The following is a 24341-nucleotide window of genomic DNA, read 5'->3' as shown; positions in this document are numbered from 1 at the left end:
TTTCACTTGTGCTTTTGCATTATATTTTTCTAGAGCTCCTCTTACGTGCATTTTTTTCTGTCTTATTAACAGAATAAACTTATATAATTCTCACCCATTCAATGTGGATTCATATAAAAATACAGTTTTAGACCTACTTGAAATTTTTAGTCTTCCCTTATTCATTCAGATATACTACTCATTGTCACATTTTCATATATAATGCTTACACTTTATTCTAAATGTTAAATTTTTATTATGATCTTTTCTCTAATTTTCTGCCTCCTTTTACATACAGACTAGACCATGAGATATTGTCCCACTTTTAAGTCCTTGTCTATATAAAGATCTACTTATCTGTATAAACATCTATATAGGTCTATCTTAACATCTACTAGTGGGCATCTCTTACGGTGTTTTGTAAAAATTCCATCAGAGAGTCTATTATATGGATAGACTTGATACTTTGAGAATAAATTTAACACTCTTCTGTATACTGACTTCCCACCCACCGAGCTATCACAGGTTTTAGCTGTTAATAGCATCAATACTTGCAGCATCTCCAATAAGAACAGTTCTGCTTCACTTCCCTGACCAGTAATAATTGACATTACAGTATCTAACTTAAGAATGTAGGCTTTTTAATTAGGCAAGTCTGGCTTCTACCATTCACTAATTATGTAACCTGATTAATTACCAATAATTTAGTAATTGATGCCTCTTACAAATTGACTTTTGTATGGTCTCTAAGTGTTGTTTCTTCAATGCCAAGATTCACATACCAGACAGATTAAATTTCCTAAAATTCTACTTTGACCTTCTTATATAAATACCTTCAGTGATATGGAACTGCCTATGATATGATATCTATTCAGCTTAGCTTAATATTTTTGATAACTTACAATCAATCTCTGAACAATCTTAGATAATTTATAGGTAAAAGTATTTTCTATGGTTTTTCTATATTACTGAAGGAGACTTGCTGGCCCACCTGCTATGCCTTCAATGTGCCATGCATTTTTCTCCACCTTTGAATCTATATTCTCCCTGCTTAAAATACTATTCTGTCGGCCCTGATTCTCTTTCAATCCCCACTTCAAATTCCTTTTTCATGAAACCTTACCAAAGTAGTATAATCCACAGGGATAGCTAAATCTTGAAAGGTAACAGACTCAGTGATAATGTTCATTTGTAATGCACAATATATATTGCCCTGACTTTGTAATTTCACAGTTTTTATTTGTGTTTGTTTTTTCTCTTCATATTAAATATGTAAATTCTCATTATTAGAGCATTTGTAACATATGCATTTAGATGCTCTGGAGACTCTAATTTGCATGCATATTTTTAAAACAAATATCATCGATGTTCAGTGTTATTATTTTAGTGATTTGATATTTAGTAAGTACAATGGACTGAATGGTTGTGTCCCCACTCAGAAACAAATGTTGAAAGCCTAACCCTAGTAAAATGGTATTAGGAGGTGAAGCCTTTGGGAAATAATTAGGTAATGAGAGTGTAACCCTCACGGGTAGGATTAGTGCCACTATAAAATAAATGCCAGAGAACTCTCTTGCCCTCTTCTGCTATATGAGGATACAATGGGAAGATGACAATCTGTAACCTGAAGGAGAGTCCTCTCTAGAACCTGATCAGGCTGACTGTGATCTTAGACTTCCAGCCTTCAGAACTGTGAAAAATATATTTCTATTTTTTAAAAGCCACCTCGTTCATGGGCCTTTGTTAGAGCAACCTGAATAAACTGAGACAGTAAGGCATAGGTATGACCCCTAGAAAGCTCTCTAAAGAATTAGGACCATGAGTAAGAATTGCAGAATTATTTGGTTCACTAGTAGATAACAGACAGGCAAATCTAATAAACAAGCTGGTACTTCAGAGAACTGTTCTGAGATAAAAAGTACCTTCAGGCTCTTCAGGCAGGACTGAAAATATCCTTATTCAATAGCCTATAGTACTGCACAGCCTTTTCTTACATAAGGTATTGTGTTTGTTTCTATCCTATTAAATATGTGAAATATATTGAAGTCAATTTGTTTCTAGTCTCATGAAAAAAAAATAGACTTTATCAACTTCTAGGACTCTTCTAAGTTATAAAAGTCAAATAAAATACATTTTCAAATATTTTGCACATAAAACTGCCTCTGAAACAAAACACAGACTATTTTGCATTAGCAATTGGGTTTCCCTCAAGGAAGGTTGTAAGCAGGTTTATTGCCTCAATTTTTGCTCTTGGAATAGATGCTATGTGAGAATAAAAATGAACACATAGTAAGTCTTCAACAAATCTGTATTTATTGGATTTAAAGGTACAAGGTAATCATATTTAGTTTCTTTTTGTGTATTTTTATATCTTACTTATTGTTTAGTTAACTGAGTAGAATATTTCCTTTCCTAGTACTGAATTTACTCTTTTTCTAGAAAATTGAGCACTTAGAGATTTTCTGGAATATGCTTACTGCATGTCTATGTGCTAACTAAAATGGCATTTCTTATGCATCCATTAATGATTTTTGAAAAAGTATTTTCCATAGGTTCTGAAGAATTCTAGTTACAAGAGATCATGAGATGCCGAATAAGAAAAAAAAAAAAAAAATGTATTCAAATAAATTTAGAAACACTGTCTACTCAAATTTTCAAAAAAATTCAACTTGAATTTTAGATACTGGGGTACTTCTACATGTTTGCTACATGGGAATACCAAATGATGCTGAGGTTTGGGGTGTGAAGTCCATCACCCAGGAAGTGAGCATAGTACCTGAAAAGTAGTTTTTTTAACTTACCTTCCTTCTTTCGTTTGTACTCCAGTAGTCCAATGTCTATTGTTCCTGTATTTATGTCTGTCTGTGCTCATCAATATTTAGCTTCTTTTTGTTTTATTGACATGGAGTCTCGCTCTGTTACCCAGGCTGGAGCACAGTGCTGTGATCTCAGCTTACTACAACCTCCGCCTCCCGGGTTCACGCCATTCTCCTGCCTCAAACTCCAGAGTAGCTGGGACTACAGGCACCCGCCACCATCCCCAGCTAATTTTTGCATTTTTAGTAGAGACGGGGTTTTACCATATTGGTCAGGCTGGTCTCGAACTCCTGACCTTGTGATCTACCCGCCTTGGTCTTCCAAAGTGCTGGGATTACAGGTGTGAGGCACCGCGCCTGGCCTTAGGCCTTAGCTTCCATTTGTAAATGAGGTTATGCGGTATTTGGCTTTTAGGTCCTGCATTAACTCCCTTAGGATTATGGCCTCTGGTTCCATTCATGTTGCTGCAAAGGATATGATTTTACTGGTGTTTTTTTTTTTTTTTTTTTTTTTTTTTTTTTTTTTTTTTGACTGCGTAGTATTCAGTGGTGTATATGAGACACCATCTCACACCAGTCAGGTTGACTGCTATCAAAAACTCAAAAAACAGCAGATGCTGATGAGGCTGTGGAGAAAAATCAATGAATGCTTATATACTGTTGGTTGGAATGTAAATTAGTCCAGCTACTGTGGACAGCAGTCTGGAGATTTTTCAAAGAACTTAAAATGAAACTACCATTCGACCCAGAAATCCAATTACTGGGTCTACACCCAAAAGAAAATAAACCATTCTATTAACTGTTATCTGGAGATTCACACTGTGAATTTCCATTTTATGGAGTTTGTAAAGTCCTGCAAGAAATAAACTTGTTTCTTTTTATTTAACTTACAATTTTACTATCATTTTGCATAATGTTATTTAGATCAGTCATTTTCAAAACTTCTCTGTGAAAGATCCACTTTCATTTATTTATTTGTATTATACTTTTAGTTAAGGGGTCCACGTGCAGAACGTGCAGCTTTGTTACATAGGTATACACGTGCCATGGTGGTTTGCTGCACCCATCAACCTCTCACCTATATAAGGTATTTTTCCTAATGTTTTCCCTCCCATAGACCCCCACCTCCCATCAGGCCCCGGTGTGTGATGTTCCCCTCCTTACGTCTATGTATTCTCATTTTTCAACTCCCACTTATGAGTGAAAACATGTGGTGTTTGGTTTTCTGTTCTTGTGATAGTTTGCCGAGAATGATGGTTTCCAGCTTCATCCATGTCCCTGCAAAAAAAAAGTCATTTTTTATGACTGCATAGTATTCTTTGGTGTATATGTGCCACATTTTCTTTATCCAGTCTATTATTGATGGACATTTGAGTTGGTTCCAAATCTTTGCTACTGTGAATAGTGCCACAGTAAACATGTGTGTGCATGTGTCTTTATAGTAGCATGATTTATAATCTTTTGGGTATATACCCAGTAATGAGATTGCTAGGTCAAATGGTATTTCTAGTTCTAGATCATTGAGGAATCGTCACATTGTCTTTCACAATGGTGGAACTAATTTGCACTCCCAACAACAGTGTAAAAGCTCTATTTCTCCACATCCTCTCCAGCAACTGTTGTTTCCTGAGTTTTTAAGGATTGCCATTCCAAATGGCATAAGATGGTATCTCATTGTGGCTTTGATTTGCATTTACCTAATGACCAGTGATGATGAGCATTTTTTCATATGCCTGTTGGCTGAATAAATGTCTTCTTTTGAGAAGTGTCTGTTCATACCCTTTGCCCACTTTTTGATGGGGTTGTTTTTTCTTGTAAATTTGTTTAAGTTCTTTGAAGGTTCTAGATATTAGCCCTTTGTCAGATGAATAGATTGCAAAATTTTTCTCCTGTGCTATAGGTTGCCTGTTTACTCTGATGATAGTTTCTTTTGCTGTGCAGAAGCTCTTTAGTTTAATTAGATCCCATTTGTCAATTTTGGCTTTTGTTACCTTTGCTTTTGGTGTTTTAGACATGAAGTCTTTGCCCTTGCCTATGTCCTGAATGGTATTGCCCAGATTTTCTTCTAGGATTTTTATGGTCCTAGGTCTTATGTTTAAGTATTTGATCCACCTTGAGTTGATTTGTGTATAAGGTGTAAGGAAGGGGTCCAGTTTCAGTTTTCTGCATATGGCCAGCATATGTTTTCCCAACACCATTTATCAAATAGGGAATCTTTTCCCCATTGCTTGTTCATGTCAGGTTTGTCAAAGATCATATGGTTGTAGATGTGTGGTGTTATTTCTGAGGACTCAAGTGCCCCATTCATTTCTTGACTTGGAGTTTCATACATTGGCATGATTTCATGACTTTCTTTTCTCCTCTCTTGATTCTTCCTCTAGGGCACGCTGTTACTCAACTGCTGCATGCGGTGTTGGTCAGCATTTTGGAGGGTAACCACATGCACAGTGTGTTTACTGAGTTTGTGTTCACGCTCTCTAGGGGCAATTTTCTTTTATTGGTTGAACACCCACAGAGGAAGGTCATGCATCTGCCATTTTGCCTCTTAGTGTTCATGCTTAAGCCTGTTAACCCTTCTCTTTAGGTCTTATCGGGAAGCTGCAGATCCAGGTCCAGGTGTTTTCTATCTGCTGGGAGACTGTCTTCTCCTGATGTTGGCTGTGACCAATTATTATTTCAGAGAGACAGTTTAACAACTGCCTGACCATCACCTGATGTTTGCCTGACATTCCTGGGGGGGTCCTCTCCTGCCCTGCTTATGTCTGCCTAACCACTTACTCTAACAATTACAAATCCTGAGTGTCATTTTGATGTGTAGCCAGTTTGGGAAACTAATTCACTATGGAATAAGCATTTTGATAAGTGGGATTACACAACGCAGGGCACTTTCTTTTTCAGTCTAGTTTTTATACTCTCTAAGGAGGGTTACAAGAGGAGGGGGAGAGGAAGAAGACATTGGGAAGCCCAGATCCAGCGAAAAAATTAACATTTCAGTTATTGTCAGAAGATTAAATGCTTCCTTGTATGAGAATGATTCCTTAAAGTTTGGGCAACCGCATGTATGAGTATAGCCCATAGAGTTATCTCAAAACACTCAGAGACTCTAGTAGCACCTTCTATTAATGAAAAAAAAATCATTGCAAAGGTGTGTACAGATTATTGAATGCCTCTGCATGTAAGTGTCAGGTCTTATAATTCCATATTTATCTATCTCTGCTTAATCCACTGCCTTTAAAGTGCTTTAAATTTTTGTATTCTGAGCTATGTCTTACTCTAATTTATTGAGTTACTGGTTCCTTTGCTAATCAGAACTGACTTCTGGAGTCCACCACCCGCCTGGCCCTGTCTACAAGCTCCTTTTTGTCTTGCCTGCATTCTCTAACATATTCTCTGAGTTGCTATTAATTTGTGATGCTTTTCCTAACAGTGTACCTATATGTAGATCAATAAGGGATTTCTGAAAAAAAACTGTCACTTTTGTAGTGACAGTTTCATAGTATCTAGGCTGGCAAGATGGGCTCATTTTCATTATGTTTTAGAGAAGCTTCTTCATGAGTACATAGCCCCTGACTTCCCTTTCCTCTAGAAAACTTGTAATTACAAATTTCTTCTCTGCTTCCTTGAACTGCAGATCTTTATAAAACACTCTTGTCAGATTTACCACCCAGGACTGTCTCTGCAGGACCTGGGAGCCATCTCTTTGATATATAATCATCAAAGAAGGCAGTACCTCTACCTCCCAGCCTCTGTGGTAGGGTAGAAATCTGACTTCAATGGGTGACATGTTCTGAGTTTCAAAACCACTTCTAGTCATGAAAACATCAATAAGTTTACTTTTCCTTTGGGTAACACCAATTAACAACCGTAAATGGCCTATGATCCATCCCTTTCCACACTGCATTGCAATAAATTAAAATGAAGTCTTCCTTGCCTGTTTAACTTTATCCTGTATAATTTTTGCTTTGAGGTCTAATGATTTGTCATACATTAATCTCAATATAGTGACTATTAAGATGTTTCATTACTGATTTAAGAATTCTTAATTGGAACAATTTATGAAATTAGTAAAGAAATATGAAAACGACATTTTCCATAGAATTGTTGATTTTTTTAGTGTTGTTACATTATTTTGTATTTGATAATATCATGTCACCTTGAACCACTTAAACAAATATAAAAATATTTAAAATAATTTATATAAAACAATATTTTTTCTCTTATTTATACACAGGATAAAATACAATGAAGTTTGTGTCAATTAAATAATATTTCAGACATTTTTCTAAGACATCTGTTCTCCCTTTTAAATACTCAAATGTTCAGCTTAATAGAGCATGTCCTGAATCTTCCTGTTTCATATGTGCCTTATCATATTGATTTAGTTTTTACCACATGATTAATCTGAAATGATGATCATCATTACTTTCTTATGTGCTATAATTTTATAAATATATCTGGCTATTTTAATTCTAATGGTTCAGGCTCAATTTATAATGACCATGACTTATCTCTCTGAGTGTCATTTTAGGGTGTTCTTGTGCTTTAATAATGTTTTCTAGAGTAAAAATTGAAGAAAACAGTTGCATATTTTCATAGCTCTTATTGGTGTTTTCTTGTTTGTGAAAGTGTATAATTTTTATAGTTCTTATTTTTTAAAGAGAGTGTTCATTTTTAAATAAAATAGAATAATATGATGATTCCTGGGCTCTTCAATAAGCACCCAGTGAGTAATAGGAGCTTTTTATAACATTCAAGGGAAATTATAATTGTATCAGTCATCTTGGCATATCCTTAATGATTTGCCACCGGAATGTTTTAAGGATCATCCTGACTTTTAATTCAAAATAGTAAGATTTAAATGTTACATTTTAAAGCTTTAAGGATACGAATAAAAGATAATTCAATTGCAATTTGATTTTTAGGTTAAAGATATAGAAGCACTGAGAGGTTAAGTTGCCCAAAGTAACATTGCTAGAAGATGGCAAGCCAGGGCATAAGTCAGGGTTGCCATTCACCAAGCTTCAAACTTTTAACCAGTAAGCTAAACTGCCTTCTCAGTAAATTACTTGGAAAAAATGAATGTGCCACTTGCTTCCCTGCTCCCTGAAGCATTATCTGGCACACCCTCATGATTCAAGACCCAAGTTAATCTATCCTTTTGATCCTTTCCACTACAAAATCCATTGATCTTTCAAACACCTTGTGTGATAGGCAAAGCTATAACTAAATGAGAAATGCCATTATTTGGTAATCTGGAAACAAAATTAGATATTCCATTTTAAATTTCAAAATTTGTATATACACACAGGTGACTGTATCCTGGATTTTGAAGTAATACACTTTTCATAATTCGAACCACTGTTTTTCTCTATTCCCAGTTTCCCCTTAATTTTACATTGCTTGATGTCTTTCTGCAGCCCTTTCACCCTGTCTCAACATAGAGTGGAGGGTAAGCATCCCCCACAGCTAGCTGTATTCCCATTCTCCAAATTAGCTGATTATGGGCTGAGGTAGATGTCATTCTCTCTGAGGTGTGGAACTTCTTTATCTAAAATGACCAGTCTCTACAGACCAATTAAGCAAAAGAATGCTGAGCCGGCTTCCGACAGGTAAAGCTCTCAAAACACACAGCAACTGTCAGGCTATGTACCTCTAAGCAATTTCTGTGAGAGAATTTTCTGAAAGGTTGAGCTAATGGGTTTGAGTACAGCTGTGCGCAATGTTTTGCAGAGCCAGCAAAACTAGGGAAATGTAAGTTTTTGCCTGTTTCCTAGAACAGTGGTTCTCTGCTTTCATAAACAAGGTCCTGTAGATATGCAAAGGAGTCCTTCACTACTAAAAGACTGCTCTTCATTTGGAATAAGCATCAGTTTTGAACTCAGACCACCCTGTGGCCTTCATCTGCTTAAACGTAAAAAAAAGACAAGTTAAGTTTTATTGAGTAGATTTGGCTACGCTTGTACTTTCATCTGTTCCCTGAGCTTTTATCTTCTTTGCAGGGGAATTTCTCAGCAGCCTTTTCTGCATAATAATATCTGAAATGCTGTCACCACTAATCGATCTCAAACTTGTTTGAAGGGGTATCATGATTACTGAGGAATCAAACTGCATACATTTTCCTTATTTAACATGAACTTTATTATAATAAGGGAAAGTGGAAAAATCTTAGGCTTCAGAATCCAACAGGCTTGGATTAGAACTCTGGGTTTAATCACTTCATAGTTGTGTGTTCCTGGGTAAGTTAGTTAGTCCCTTCTTATTAGCCTTATCATTGTTAATTCATCTCACATATTATGGTGACTAAATCTGCTCATGTATCTGAAATGTTTCCAGGGGGTGCCTGGTACATTGTGTGTGCTTGCTGAGTGAATCTTTCTTAACCTATACTCTACATATTTTTACAAACAAAATTAGTTTTGAATTTTTTATTTGTAAATTTCATTCATTCATTCATTCATTCATTCATTCATTCAGTAAGAGATAGAGTCTCACCATGTTGCCCAGGCTGGAGTGTGGTCTATTCATAGGCATGGTCATAGCACACTATATCCTTGAACTCCTGGACTCAAGGGATCCTCCCACTTCAGCCTCCCATGTACCTGGGACTATAGGAATATGTCATTATGCCCAGCTAGTGTTGAAGTTGCTTTAAAGACTATTACATTTTTAGTGGGTGACACCATTGAGGTTTCCAACCTTATTCCTATGTGTATCAACATTATGATTGTGTTTTACTCAAGAAAAGCAAAGAGTGGTGTAGTGGACCCATGTGCTCCAAGACCTATTTTTGCATAGTCCATGAGCTAATGATGACTTTTACAATTTTAATTGCTAATGAAAGAGAATATTTTGTGACACATGAAAATTACATGAAATCAATATTTGAGTGTCATTTAAAACATACTCATATGCTTAAGTTTTATGCATGCCTGCTTTAGTGCAGCAATGGCCCAGTTGAGTAGTTGCCAACAGAGACCATAGAGTCGACAAAGTCATACACTTTATACTATCTGGCTCTTTACTGAAAAAATTTACAGAACCATGATCCAGAATATTGGATATGGTCTGATCAACATATTAAGAATGATTTCACTGATCATATCACTGCTCAAAAATGTCAATCCAACTATTTTGTTTAATATAGAATTAAACAAAATGTGAGCCCTGACTGGTATTATTATTTCTTATTTGTTTTTGGGTTTTTGTGTGTGTGTGTTTTCTGGGATGTAAGTCACACAGATGGCAAATGAAATGCAAACAAGCACTTTATTCCAAAGGACATACCCTGGAGTGTGGAGGCTCTAAAGCTCTAGCTATTCTAGAAAACTTTTCATGTAAATTGTGTAAATCACTTTGTTGACTTACGAACTCATTTTTTTTTTTCTATTTGTGTTCAAACAACCACTAGCCTTATATTAAAATCTAAAATTCTAGAATTTAAATTCAGTAGGTTTTAATTTTCCTTACCAAAACTTCCCTTGTCATCTTAAATTTAGTATTTTATTCAATGTCGAAATTTTTTAAAAAGTTGCTAAATATTAATATATAAATATTTTTAAAATTTAGTCTTCAACTCTTTAAAAGTTATCTTTATGATTTTTAAATTTAGTTGACCAGAATTTTCTTTAAAAAGTAATAAAAATACAGTGAATCAATTTTTTGATACTGTGGCCTCCTGGCCTAGAAAATAGTAAATAAAAAGTATAGCTTTTTTTTTTATACTTCATGGCTTCCTTTCATGTTCTAAATATTTCTAAAGTTCCTATGCTTTGTTGAAAACTGTCTGAGTCTAGTGTTTTTGTTTTCATAATATAATCAGAGAAATGTTGAGAAAAAACAAGGAGAAAAACGGTACACATTATATTTCTTTGTGTCTATATAGACATTTTTTGTTCTTTTCAATTTTTGATCCAAAATAAATTTGTCCATGTACATATACATTTGAGTGAAAAGATTGATGAAGGACAAAAGGATTTGAATCCAAAGAAATAGGACAGTGCAAAAAATTGTTAAAAATTAGGGCAGTATGGAAGGCAGGAAAAAAATTAGGGCACTACAATTCAGAGATAGGGAGAAGCCGAGGGCAAGGAATAGCATATCATGACAAGTGAAGAATGAGCTGGGTCTACACATTATAAAGGGGGAAGATGGAGCACATGGATGGGGAGGAAAAATCATATGAACATCTGCTGACTCGAAATAAGTTAATACCCCAAAGGTGAGATATAAAACAAAACAGGAAAAACGGCAGTGGAAGGGTTCCAGATTGCTTATGAAAAATTAAAGAGACGTTAGAAAGATGAAATAAATTTATCTTTTCCTGAAAAAATAGACCTAGTTTGTCTTTGGGTGTTTCCTTCTTCGCTATGTTCCCAAGTCTTAATTTATTTTGTAAAATTATAATAGATTTTTAAAAAAACATAACCTATTATACACACTGGATTTCATTTTGTAACTACCATAGTTTAGTTTAAATAAGTACCATTCAAGGCCAGGCATGGTGGGTCACACCTGTAATCCCAGCACTTTGGGAGGCTGAGGCAGGTAGATCACAGGGCCAGGAGATTGAGACCATCATGGCAAACACAGTGAAACCCCATCTCTACTAAAAAATACAAAAAAAAAAAGAAAAAATAAGCCAGCCATGGTGGCAGGAGCCTGTAGTCTCAGCTACTTGGGAGGCAGAGGCAAGAGAATGGCATGAACCCGTGAGGCGGAGGTTGCAGTGAACCGAGATCATGCCACTGCACTCCAGCCTGGGCAACAGAATGAGACTCTGTCTCAAAAAAATAAATAAATAAATAAGAACTATTCAAAAAGAAGTTCACATAATCCTATAAAGTAATCCTTGATTACTTCAAAACCTAAAAAATAACTGATATATGACTACATTATTAAATATCCACATATTTACAAATTAATAGTGCATTTACATAAATGAATGTAAAATTTAAGGTCCCTAATTAAAATTTGAATTGTCACAACTCATTTTTACTTTATTTTCCTAAAATTCATATTTCAAAATATGCTGACAAGATTAGACAGACAAGTAAACAACAATCAACTCTGTCACAAAACAAGAACAACAACAACTACTACTACAGAAAGAGGGACTGAGTGCACTAGGTAATGTAGGAGTTCTCCTAACAGCAATATCCATATAAATACATAAGCACTACATGAGAAACAGCAGTTTGAGGGAATATACATTTTCTCAGTGAGAGACAAATATCATTTACCAAATCCCAACCGACTTCATAACTATTGAGAAGAAAACCAACAGAAACCAGCAAATGGTGTCCATTACCATGCTGTGTTATAGCACAGTGTGCTCTGAATGTTGTTATTTGCTTAGAATAATTTGTGCTCACATTCTGGTGAGCTGCTGGATAATAACAGGAAGGTACTTCTTTTTTCTTACTACTTTAGAACATGCAAAGTCTTTATCACTTCTGAAGGAATATTGATCCATAGTTTAAATGTGCAATCTGGCTCCAGATATTTATACTCCATTACCCATGTGCACAGAGGTGCATTTTTTAAAAGAATGAATGACAATCACAAGGATATCATAAAACTAAGAATAAATAATAAATTGTTATGATATAGAAAAAATAAGGGAAATAACAAGGAGATTTCATAATGTCTCTTGTGGAAATGAAAATTCATTCCTTTTTTGTTGCTCAATGGTAAGCCCAGAGATTAATTCACTGGTTTTGTATGCTCAGGTGAATCTATCAAATGTATACTGTAGGTAGTAAAAGTAGGTTTGTTTTCAAAATTTCTTAACTACTATTAGTGTCCGTGTTTAGTGTAAGCCTTCCTCGCTATCTCTGTCAAGATGTTTTTTGTTTGTTTGTTTGTTTGTTTTCATTTTTTGTCAGAACCTTTCTTTCTGTATCCACTCATTTGATACAATTTATTCTTAAAATCTAATCTTAATTGCTTGTCAGGGACAAAAATCCCAAGAGAGTACCAACATTCCATAACATTTTGTAAACACTGGAGAATTAGAGTGTTTGTTCTGTTACTGAAAACTCCCCATAGAATTGGAAGTTAAATTTCTTGGAGGAAAATGCATGCAACTTTATTATTAATCACTAAATTTATGCACTTCATTACAGAGTAAACAAGGATATTATTAAAATTTAGTTATTATTATTAAAATTATTAATTTTCTCTAGAACTTGAATTAGTAGCATTTTTAAAAATCAGCTGTTCTATTTACTATTTGTGATCAAGTTCATTTTATGTTATAAATACTAACTGACAATGTATAAATTTCCTTTTTAAAATACCATAATATGTCAAAATAATAAATAAGCACCTAGATTTCACTGGTGGTTAAATTTTATGCAATCTCTCTTAAGACTATTTTTGTATTTCTATCCCAGGAGTCCAGTTATATTTTACACCAGGTACCAAAGTCACCTACACAAACCACCTGCTCATAACCACGTCCTCAGGCTCAGCTCTCTCCTCCTTTTATGGCCAAGCAGCTATCTTATATGTCTTGCTATGATCAATACTACATATTTGTTGTCATTATCAAGAACACACATTCCTTCTTGGCCCTAAACTAAATATCAGAGAATAGATTAAGCAAAACAGTGATATTATTGAATCTATTCACAGTTCAGAATCATCACTTTAGTCAATCAAGACTTTCCCTTCTCCTCTCAGGATCATGGACATACTGACAGAGCTGTTCAAGAAACACTATCCTTACCTTTGGTGTCTGATTCTTTTATGATTTATGGTTTGGGATTTCAGTTCTGATGTCATTCATTTATTCCTTTATTCTAGTCACTTGTTCAGTTATGAAAACTATTTCCAGTGTCCTCTGTGTACCAAACACTATCATGGTTCCTGAATATAATAATAGCCAAATGTATTGAGTGCTTACTATATGAACTAAAATCTTGACATTTATGTATCATGATATACCTTGGAAAATCATATTATGTATATGTTAATATTATGTCCATTTTAAAATCAATCAAATTGAGGCTTAAGGAAGTTAAAAAAACTTAAGCAAGACTATACAGTAGAATTAGAATCGAGATACTAGAACTCCAGAGATCATATTCTTAACTCTAAAATAAAGAAATAAATAAAAATAATCATGAAAAATAAAGGTTCTGGTATAGAAATTCTTATAATTTAGTGGTAGAAGTCAATAATCATTAATTGCACTATAATTAGGCTAGCATAGATCTATGCATGTGCTCTTGTGGTCAGATATAAAATATGTGATAGCATATTTAGAGGAAAAAATATTTTTAGATTGGTTATTATCACTTCATTGCCTTGTTTCTTCCAGTATCTTTGAATAGATTATAGATTATTATGCAAGATAATAAATGAAAAAGGTCCAATTTATCCATTAATTTATTTATGTCGGATATTTATGCATGATATTTGTTTTTTCATCTTTTATGACTATCTATACTAATGGCTGATGTGTTCTATTGTCCATTCACTTCTCAATTTTCTTTTCGTAACAAAGTAGAAGAATTTAATATCCTTTATTAATTAACATTTATTAAATAAAATTACTTCTTCCAGCTTTATTTGACTTAAAAAGTTTAACTATTGTAAAAGCAAGAAATAATTCCCATTAACTTACAACATGTTCTATATCTGCAATCTATATTTTTAGAAGCTTTTCTTGACCTCTTATCTGCCTTCAGGTACTGCCCTATTTTTTTGTCACTTTTCAAATAGTTGACTCTAATCCATTTCAAGTTTCTGAATTTCTTTTCTTTGCTGAACTTGTGCCCCTAGAACTCCACTGAAGCTGTTCATGTATATATCAGCACTGACCTCCTATTACAAAGAACAAAAGCCCTTTGTCTCTTCTCATCTTACATGCTCTCTCAGAATCACTCAGAAAAAATTGAACAGCACCTCCTTCTTTAAACACTAAATTCCCTTGACTTCTGTGATACTATGGATTCCTGACTTTCTTCCTCCTTTATTGATGTGTCCTTCTGAGTTCCATTTTATGGATCAGTCTCCCTTTTTTCAATTTGTAGGTATAGTGTATTTCAGGGATGTATTGTTCTTATGTTTCTGTTTCGTAACTTTGTACTTAATACACTCTATCTCATGGTAATCTCATCCTGGCTGATATTTCTTAGGGGCTGGTTTCAAGATTTCCCAGGGAGGCCAAAATCTGCAGCAGCTCAAGTCTCTCATATAAAGTAGTGTAGTATTTGCATATAAGCTATGCATATCTCCCTATATTCTTTAAGTAATCCCTAGATTACTTATATTACCAATAAAATGTAAATGCTATGTAAAGAGTTGTTATACAGTATTGTTTAGAAAATAATGACAGGAAGAAAGTCTGTATACATTCAGCCCAGACGGATTTTAAGATATTTTCAATCTGCTGTTGATTGAATCCATAGATGTAAAACCCAGGGATATAAAGGGCTGACTGTATACTTATCTATATAGCCAAGATTAATATATTTGTCTTCAGTCTTAAATTTTATCGTGAATTTCAAACTCATGTCTGCTTATACTCTTCATTCATTCATTCATTCGTCATTCATTTGATCATTATTTTAGCAAATATTCAAAATATTACAATTCAAACACTTTTGTAAGTATTTAGTTTTGAATAAGCCAGGCAAAATTTCCACACACAGAGTTCCCCTTTTCTGAAATATTTCTGAAAAAATGAGTCAATATATGTGTTTATGTGTTTGTATGTATGTGTATATATATGTATATGTGTGCATATATATGTGTATATATATATGGATATTTTGATGTTTATATGAAACTTCAGGCAATATAAAACACTAGAATCTCTGAAGGGTACTTTTAATATAAATGTGGCTATATTCTTCCTTTAGAAAATGTTTAAAATACTGCATCTAGAGAAAAATGTCATCAAGATGACTGACTAGAGATGCCGAGCTCACCTATTCAACAAAGAAGTACTAAAACAGGAAGCAGATAATAACATGTTGAGTAGTGTTCTAAAGGAAACTTCAGTGTGGAATTTGCCAAGAAAGTGAAAATGAACTTCTGAGATACAAAAACTTAAAATGGCAGCAAAGAGAGAGAAATAAAGCAGTCATCTGGAATTGGCTCTGAGAGAAGAAAAACATTCCATTGTGGAGGTAATGCAGCAGAAGATCCCCAGCAATCCACGTTCCCTGCAGTCTTAGGCATGGAAGATCCCCTCAGTCCTCATAGTAGGGAGCTCCCTGGAACTCATGTGACTGCATTAGTCCAGAGAGGGACTTCACACTGTAACGTCCCCATATCTAGGACCCATGCTGTTACAGCACAGTGCTATTTTAAGAACAGACCCCCATCAGGTTACTTTCTGTCCTCAAAACCAAGAGCCCCTGCATCACCGCATTCCTGGAATCCCACCAAAATCCCCTCACATACACTCAGAGAGCTGCAGAGTCACAATGCCAGCTGAACCCAGCAATGCAGCCACATTCCTGAGCGCATAGAGTACACTACATCCTGGGGAACAGGAAGTCCGGCACCTGAGGGAAGCTGCTCCCAGGCTATAAGGAACCAAAAGAACCACTTCCCAGAACCTGCAAGCCACCTGCCAGGACCCAGTGCTGGTAATAGCAACCTCATGCCCTCCAGTGGTGGGGTCACTACATGCCCATGACTGTTGCCCAAGAACGAGGATCAGCCTGCACAGGTTACCACTGCTGGCAACAATTGTGCATGTGCCCACACCTGCTGTCATTGGCAACCACATGCATGCACATCACTGCCACCACTGATGTCCACATGTGCCACCCAGGGGAGAAACAGCTAGCCTACCCAGGGACACTGCTGCCAGCTCCAGGGTACACATATGCCACCCAGAAACCTGAGGACCTCTCTGTAAGGCCTTTTCCATCCCCCAAAAATTCATACCACACCTTCCAAAAACAGTAGCAGCCTGATCCAATAAGAAACTTGCAGATACATTGACATAGATTACAGCAGAATAAATCATATAAAGAATCCATTACTGTGTCCACCCAGAACCAAAGCCAAAGCACGAAACTCAATCAACACTATAGCTACATCTACAGAAAGATGTCTCACTCTCTATTAGTCCGTTCTCACACTGCCAAAACAGACATACCAAAGACTGGATAATTTATAAAGGAAAGATATTTAATTGACTCACATTTCTGCAAGGCTAATAAGGCCTCAGGAAATTTACAATCATGGTGGAAATAAATGCAAATACATCCATTTTTACATGGCAGCAGCAAGGAGAAGTACTGAGCAAAAAAAGGAAAAGTCCCTTATAAAATCATCACTTCTCATGAGAAATCACTCATTATTACAAGAAAAGCATGAGGGTAACTGCCACCATGATTCAGTTGCCTCCCACGGGGTCCCTCCCATGACACATGGGGAATATGAGAACTACAGTGGAAGAGATTTGTTGGGACACAGCCAAACCATATCATTCCACCCCAGTCCCTCCCAAATCCCATGTCCTCACATTTCAAAACACAATCATGTCCTCCTAACAGTTGTCCAAAGTCTTAACTCATTCAAGTATTAACTCAAAAGTTCAAGTCCAATGTCTTATCTGAGACAAGGTAAGTTCCTTCTGCCTATGAGCCTGTAAAAGCAAAAGCAAGTTAATTACTTCCTGGATACAATGGCGATACAAGCATACGTAAACACACCCATTCCAAGTGAAAGAAATTGGCCAAAACAAAGGGGGTACAGGCCCCATACAAGTCCAAAATCCAATAGGGCAGTCATTAAACCTCAGAATTCCAGAATGATTTCCTTTGATTCCATGTCTCACATCCAGGTCATGCTGATATAAGAGGTGGGCTCCTACATTGGTCAGTGTCTGCAGCTTTTTTTAGGGGCACAGTGCAAGCTGTCAGTTCATCTAACATTCTAGGGTCTGGAGGATGGTGGCCCTCTTCTCACAGCTCCACTAGGCAGTGTCCCAGTGGGGACTTTGTGTGAGGGCTCCAACCCCACATTTCCTTTCCACACTGACCTAGCAGAGGTTCTCTATGAAGGTTCCACCCCTGCAGCAAACTTCTGCCTGGACATTCAGGTTTTTTCATACATCCTCTGAAATCTAGATGAAGGTTCTCAAACCTTAATTCTTGACTTCCGTGCACCGGCAGGCCCAACACCACATGTAAGCTGCCAGGGCTTGAGGCTCACATCCTCAATAGCAATGACCTGAGCTCTACATTTGCCTCTTTTAGCCATGACTGAAGCTGAAGTAGCTGGAATCCTGGGCACCATGTCCCAAGGCTGCATATAGCACGGGGCCCTGCGCCTGATCCAAGAAACCAATTTTCTCTCCTAGGCCTAAAGGCTTGTGATGGGAGGAGTTGCCCCTGGAGGTCTCCAACATGCCCTGGAGAGATTTCCCCATTGTCTTATTAATTAACATTTGGCTTCTCATTACTTATGTAAATTTCTGCAGCTGGCTTTAATTTCTCCCCAGAAAATGAAATTTTCTTTTCTATCACATTATCAGGCTGCAAATTTTCCAAATTTAAGCTTTGTTTTCTCTTGAGTGCTTCGCTACTTAAAACTTTCTTTCCCCGATACCCTAAATCATCTCTCTCAAGTTTAAAGTACCACAGACCTCTAGGGAAGGTACAAAATGCCATCAGTCTCTGTGCATAGCAAGAGTGACTTTTACTCCATTTCCCAACAAGTTCCTCATCTCCATCTGAGACTACCTCAGCCTGGACCTTATTGTCCATATCACTAAGAGCATTTTGGTCAAAGGCCTTCAGCAAAGCTGTAGGAGGTTCCAAACTTTTCCATATCTTCCTTTCTTCTGAGTCCTCCAAGTCTCCAGGGAGTTCCAAACCTTCCCACATTTTTCTGTGTTCTTCTGAGCCCTCCCAACTCTTCCAACCTCTGTTTACTACCCAGTTCCAAAGTAGCTTCCACATTTTCAGGTACCTTTTTCAGTAGTGCCCCACTAACCTGAACCAATTTACTCTATTTGTCCGTTTTCATGCTTCTAATAAAGACATACCTGAGAATGGGTAATTTATAAAGAAAAGAGGTTTAATTAACTCCAGTTCCGTAGGCTGGGGAAGCCTCAGAAAACTTACGATCATGGAGAAACAGAAAGTAAACATGTCCTTCTTCACATGGTGGCAGGAAGGAGAAGTGTCAAGAAAAAGGGGAACCAGCCCCTTATGAAACCATCAGCTCTCATGAGAACTTGCTATAACAAAAACAGCATGAGGGTAACTGCCCCCATGATTCAATTACCTCTCACCAGCTCCCTCCCATGACATGTGGGAATTATAGGAACTTTAAGATGACATTTGGGTGGGAACACAGTCAAACCATGTTATACCCTATGAAAGCTATCTCATAAAATTAAAATAATCAATCATTACATCCACACTGTATGCATAGATATAAATGTACATACTCAAGTTTCATCAAAAACAAGAAGACATGAAAGCTCTAAAGTAATGCAAAAACTCTCTACTAATACACCTTGAAGAAAGGAAATTTATAAAGTGCTTGAAAGGGAATACAAAATAAAGATCTTAATGAAACTCAGATACCATAGAATATAGCCAGACAATGCAAAGAAATCAGGAAACCATTTCAATAGACTAGGCTAAACAAAGTAAGAAAAAAAATCTGTGAAGACAGGTCTTTTGGCATAACACAATGAGATCAGTAAAAAAAGAAAGGATAAGGGAATAAAAAGAATACAGAAATTCTACACGACATATGTGACACCATTAAGTGCAAAAATGTTTACATTGTTTTATGTTCCAGAATGTGAAGAGATGAGAAAATGCATAGAAAATCTATTTAATGAAATAATAGCTAAGAACTTAAGTCTTGAGAAAGAAATAGAGATCCAGATCCAGAAGCTCAAATAAATTCAAAAATTTCAACCAAGAAAGTCATCTTTTAGGCACATTGAAGTCAAACTGCCAAACCTCAAATACAAAAAGAGAATTCTCTAAAAATAGCAAAGTGTTAAGTCACATAATAGAAAATGCATATCAGCCTAACAGCAGATTTCTCAGCATAAACTTTATAAGCCAGAAGAGAATGGGCTGATATATTCAACATCCTGGAGGTGGGGAGGGGAGTAGGAAACACCTGTCAGCCAAAAATACCATGTGCAGAAAGCTATGCCTCATAAATGAAGAGGAAAAAAGACTTTCTGGTTTAAGCAAAAATGGAGAGATCTCATTGTCACTAGGCTAGCTCTAAAAGAGCCTCCACGTCTGGTAGCTAAAAGGATGATATCTACTATAATGAAAACAAACAAAAATATAATACTCACTGGTAAAGCAGATACACAAATAAGAAAAAGAAAGGTCTCAAACACTACCAACCGCAGAGAGAAACCAAATTGAAAAATTAGGTAGAAAGAAATGAAAAAATAAACAAAGGATATACATGGAAAGAGAGAGAGAGAAAGTGAGAAAGCATTAGAGTAAATAGCTAATGCATGTGGGGCTTAATACCTAGGTGACAGGTTGATAGATGTGGCAAACCACAATGGCTGAAGTTTACCTATGTAACAAACCTGCACATGCTGCCCATGTACCCTCGGTCTAAAAATAAAATTAATTTAAAAAAAGTAAAACAAAATAAAAAGAAAGAAAGAAGGAAGGAAGAAAGGAAGGCAGGAAGGGAGGGAGGGAGGGAAGAAAGGAAGGAAGGATGGAAGGATGGACAGATGGAAGGAAGGAAGGAAAGAAGGAAGGAGAAAAAGAAGAAAGAAAGAAAGAAAGAAAGAAAGAAAGAAAGAAAGAAAGAAAGAAAGAAAGAAAGAAAGAAAGAAAGAAAGAAAGAAAGAAAGAAAGAAGAAAAGAAACAGAAAGAGAGGAAAATAAAAAAGAAAAGGAAAGAAAAGAAAAGAAAGAAAAGAAAAAGAAAAACTGGGAGGGAGGGAGGAAGGAAGAATGGAAGGAAGGAAGGATGGACAGATGGAAGGAAGGAAGGAAGGAAGGAAGGAAGGAAGGAAGGAAGGAAGGAAGGAAGGAAGGAAAGAAAGAAGGAAGGAGAATTAACACTATGGCAGGCAGAATTCCCACCTATCAATAACAACCTTGAGTAAAAATGGTTTAAATTCTCCAATTAAAAGGTATTTACTGAATCAATAAAAAAAAGACCCAACTATATTCTGCCTACAAGCCACTCACTTCATCTCTAAAAACAATCATAGAGAGAAGAGATGGAACATGATACCTTAATAGCTATACTTATATCTGACAAAATAGACTTTAATTAAAAATGAAATATAAGAGACAAAAAAGTTCATTATATAATCAGAAAGTAATGAACTCACCAAGAGAATATAACAATTACAAATATATATGTAGCCAACACCAGGGAATCTAGGCATAAAGCAAATATTATTAGGGCTAACAAGAACGATCAAACCGTATTTTTTTTTTTTTTTTTTTTTTTTTTTTGAGACAGAGTCTTGCTCTGTCACTCAGACTGGAGTGCAGTGGCATGATATAGGCTCACTGCAAACTCCACCTCCCGGATTCAAGTGAGTCTTCTGCCTCGGCCTCCTGAGAAGTTGGGATCATAGGCGCCCGCCACCACACCCAGCTATTTTTTTTCTTTTCTTTTCTTTTTGTGTGTGTATTTTCAGTAGAGACAGGGTTTCACCATGTGGGCCAGACTGATCTTGAACTCCTGACTCAGGTGATCTGCCTGCCTTGGTCTCCCAAAGTGCTGGGATTATAGGAGTAAGCCACTGTGCCCAGCCCCAATAAAATATTAACGGGAGAATTCAATGTCCCACTTTTAGCATTGGAGAGATCATCTCAACAGAAAATCAACAAAGAAACACAGGTCTTAAACTGAACTATAGATCAAACACACCTAACAGATATTCACGGAACATGCCATCCAACATCTACAAAATGCATATTCTTCTCATCAGTACATAGAACATTTTGCAGGAGATACCATATGTTAGTCCACACAAGTCTCAAAAAATTTTAAAAATTAAAATCATATCAAGTCTCTTCTCAGAACACTATGGAATAAAACAAGAAGTCAGCAACAAGAGGAATTTTTAAACTCTACAGATACAGAGAAATAAAACAGCATGCTGCAAAGCAACCAGTGGGCTAATGAAAAAATTAAGAAGAAAACTAAAAAAAAAAAAAAAAAAACACAACTTACTGAGACAAATGAAAATAGAAATGCGGCATACCAAAACTGATGGAAAATAGGAACCACAAAAGACTCCAAAATGCTAAAGCAATTTTGAGTGAAAAGAACAAGGCCGAAGGCACTCTACAACCTGGCTTCAAAATATACTACAAAGCTATAGTAACCACAATGACATGGTATTGGTATAAAAACAGAAATAGACCAATTAAAAAGAATAGAGAACTTAGAAATAAATTCACATATTTATAGCCTACTGATTTTTGACAAAGTTTCCAGGAATATACATTTGGAAAGGATAGTTTCTTCAATACATGGTGCTGGGAAAACTGGATATCTATGTGTAGAAGAATGAAACTAGACCCCTATCTCTCGCCATGTACGGAAATCAACTTAAAATGGATTAAAGGCTTATATTCAAGACCCAAAACTGTTCAACAACTAGAATAAAACATAGGAAAAATACTTCAGAACATTGATCTAGGAAAATATTTTATAGATAAGACTACAAAAGGACAGGCAAAAAAAGAGACAAATGGAAATATATCAAACTAACAAGCATCTCTCCAGCAAAGGTAACATTCAACAGAATGAAAAGACAACCTGTGGAATGAGAACTATATTTGCAAAGTATTCGTCTGACAAAGGACTGATATTGGGAATATACAAGTGACTCAAACAACTCAAGAGCAAATAATAGTAACATTCCCAAGAAAAACGGGCAAGCAATCTGAATAGATGTTTCTCAAAAGAAGATATACAAATGGCCAATGAGTATATGAAAAAGAAAATGTCCAACATCTCTAATCAACAGAAAAATGCAAATCAAAAACACAATAGACTATCATGTTATCCCAGTTAGAATGGCTATTATCAAAAAGACAAGGCTGGGCACGGTGGCTAACCCCTGTAATCCTAGCAATTTGGGAGGCCAAGGCGGGCAGATCACCTGAGGTCAGGAGTTGGAGACCAGTCTGACCAACATGGAGAAACCCTGTTTCTACTAAAAATATACAATTAGCCAAGTGTGGTGGTGCATGCCTGTAATCCCAGCTGCTCAGGAGGCTGAGGCAGGAGAATTGTTTGAACCTGGGAAGTGGAGGTTGCTGTCAGCTGAGATCGCACCATTGACTCCAGCCTGGGCAATAAGAGCAAAACTCCATCTCAAAAAAAAAAAAAAAAAAAAAAGACAAAAATAACAAGTGCTGCCAAGAACATGGGGAAAGGGGAGCTCTTATACACCGTTATTGAAAATAAAAATTATTTCGGCCATTATGAAAAACAGTATGAAGTTTACTCAAAATAAAAGCACAAAAATAATTATTATTTGATTCAACAATTTCACTACTGAGTATTCATCCAAAGAAAAAAAAATCAATATATCAAAAACATATGTCGATATCTGCACCCAAGGTTATTGCAGCACTTTTGCAATGGCCAATATGTGGAAACAACCTAAATGTCCATCAACTGATGAATGGGTAAAGAAAATGTGGTATATATTCACAACAGAATACTATTCAGCCATATAAGAGAATAAAACTCTGTTATTTGCAGCAACATGGATGAGCTGAGAGGACATTATGCTAAGTGAAATAAATCAAATAAAGAAAGATAAATACTGCATGTTCTCACTCATATGTGAGAGCTCAGACAAACTGATTTCATGAAAGTAGAAATTAAAATTACTGTTACTAGACACTGGGAACTGTAGGGACATGGGAGAGGATAGGGAGAAGTTAATTAGGGATACAAAATTACAACTATGGGAAGAATAAGTTCTACTGTTCTGCAGCACTGTAGGGTGAATATGATTAACAGTAATTTATGGCATGTGTACAAATAGCAAGAAAAGAGGATTTTGAAGGTTATGAAAAGAAATGATTTAGGCTAGATGTGACAGCTATACTAATTACCCTGATTTGATCATTACACATTGCATACATTTATCAAAATAATCTGTTGCACATAAATATGTACAATTATTTTGTGTCCAATAAAAATAAAAAAGAATGAATGATAATGGCAGGATGTCTGGAAATTACCTGAATATTATTTTGCAATTGTTCAAGCTGTTTGGACAAATCCCCTGAGGAAGCTGAGAAGAATATGGTATGCTTTTAATTGATTCTGTTTATTCTCACATTATTAAAGACTGAACAGTCTGTCAGGTTTTGTTTGTTACATTTAACTTTCTAAATTCAGTGTCCCCACGTTTCTCATCACATGTAAATGCTAGTTGGTTAAATATTGCCTAAGCCTGTGTGTACCTGACAAGGATTAAAGAAAGTTTTCAGCAGAAAATAAAGCATGAGAGTCAGTTGGAAAAAGAAAACACTACAAATAAAATAAAATTGGTGACTAAATTGTTATATTACTCAAAAATAC

General features: G+C 35.8%; 1 long non-coding RNA gene across 2 annotated transcripts in view; it reads right to left on the bottom strand.

Moving 5' to 3' along the window:
• Nucleotides 1–24123, bottom strand: part of LOC119627715 (uncharacterized) — a 141671-nt gene extending 117548 nt beyond the window's left edge. For both annotated transcript variants that reach the window (XR_005243946.1, XR_005243945.2), the window contains exons 1-2: nt 23999–24123; nt 13525–13664 (exon numbers count right to left, since the gene is read on the bottom strand). This is a non-coding gene — a long non-coding RNA (uncharacterized lncRNA). The remainder of the gene's footprint in view (nt 1–13524; nt 13665–23998) is intronic.
• Nucleotides 24124–24341: the final 218 nt, after the last annotated feature.

This window comes from Chlorocebus sabaeus, chromosome 27 (assembly GCF_047675955.1).
Source record: "Chlorocebus sabaeus isolate Y175 chromosome 27, mChlSab1.0.hap1, whole genome shotgun sequence".
In the NCBI taxonomy this organism is placed as follows: Eukaryota; Metazoa; Chordata; class Mammalia; order Primates; family Cercopithecidae; genus Chlorocebus; species Chlorocebus sabaeus.
The sequence above is the reverse complement of the archived record's forward strand: the minus strand, read 5'-3'. Positions and strand labels throughout refer to the sequence as shown.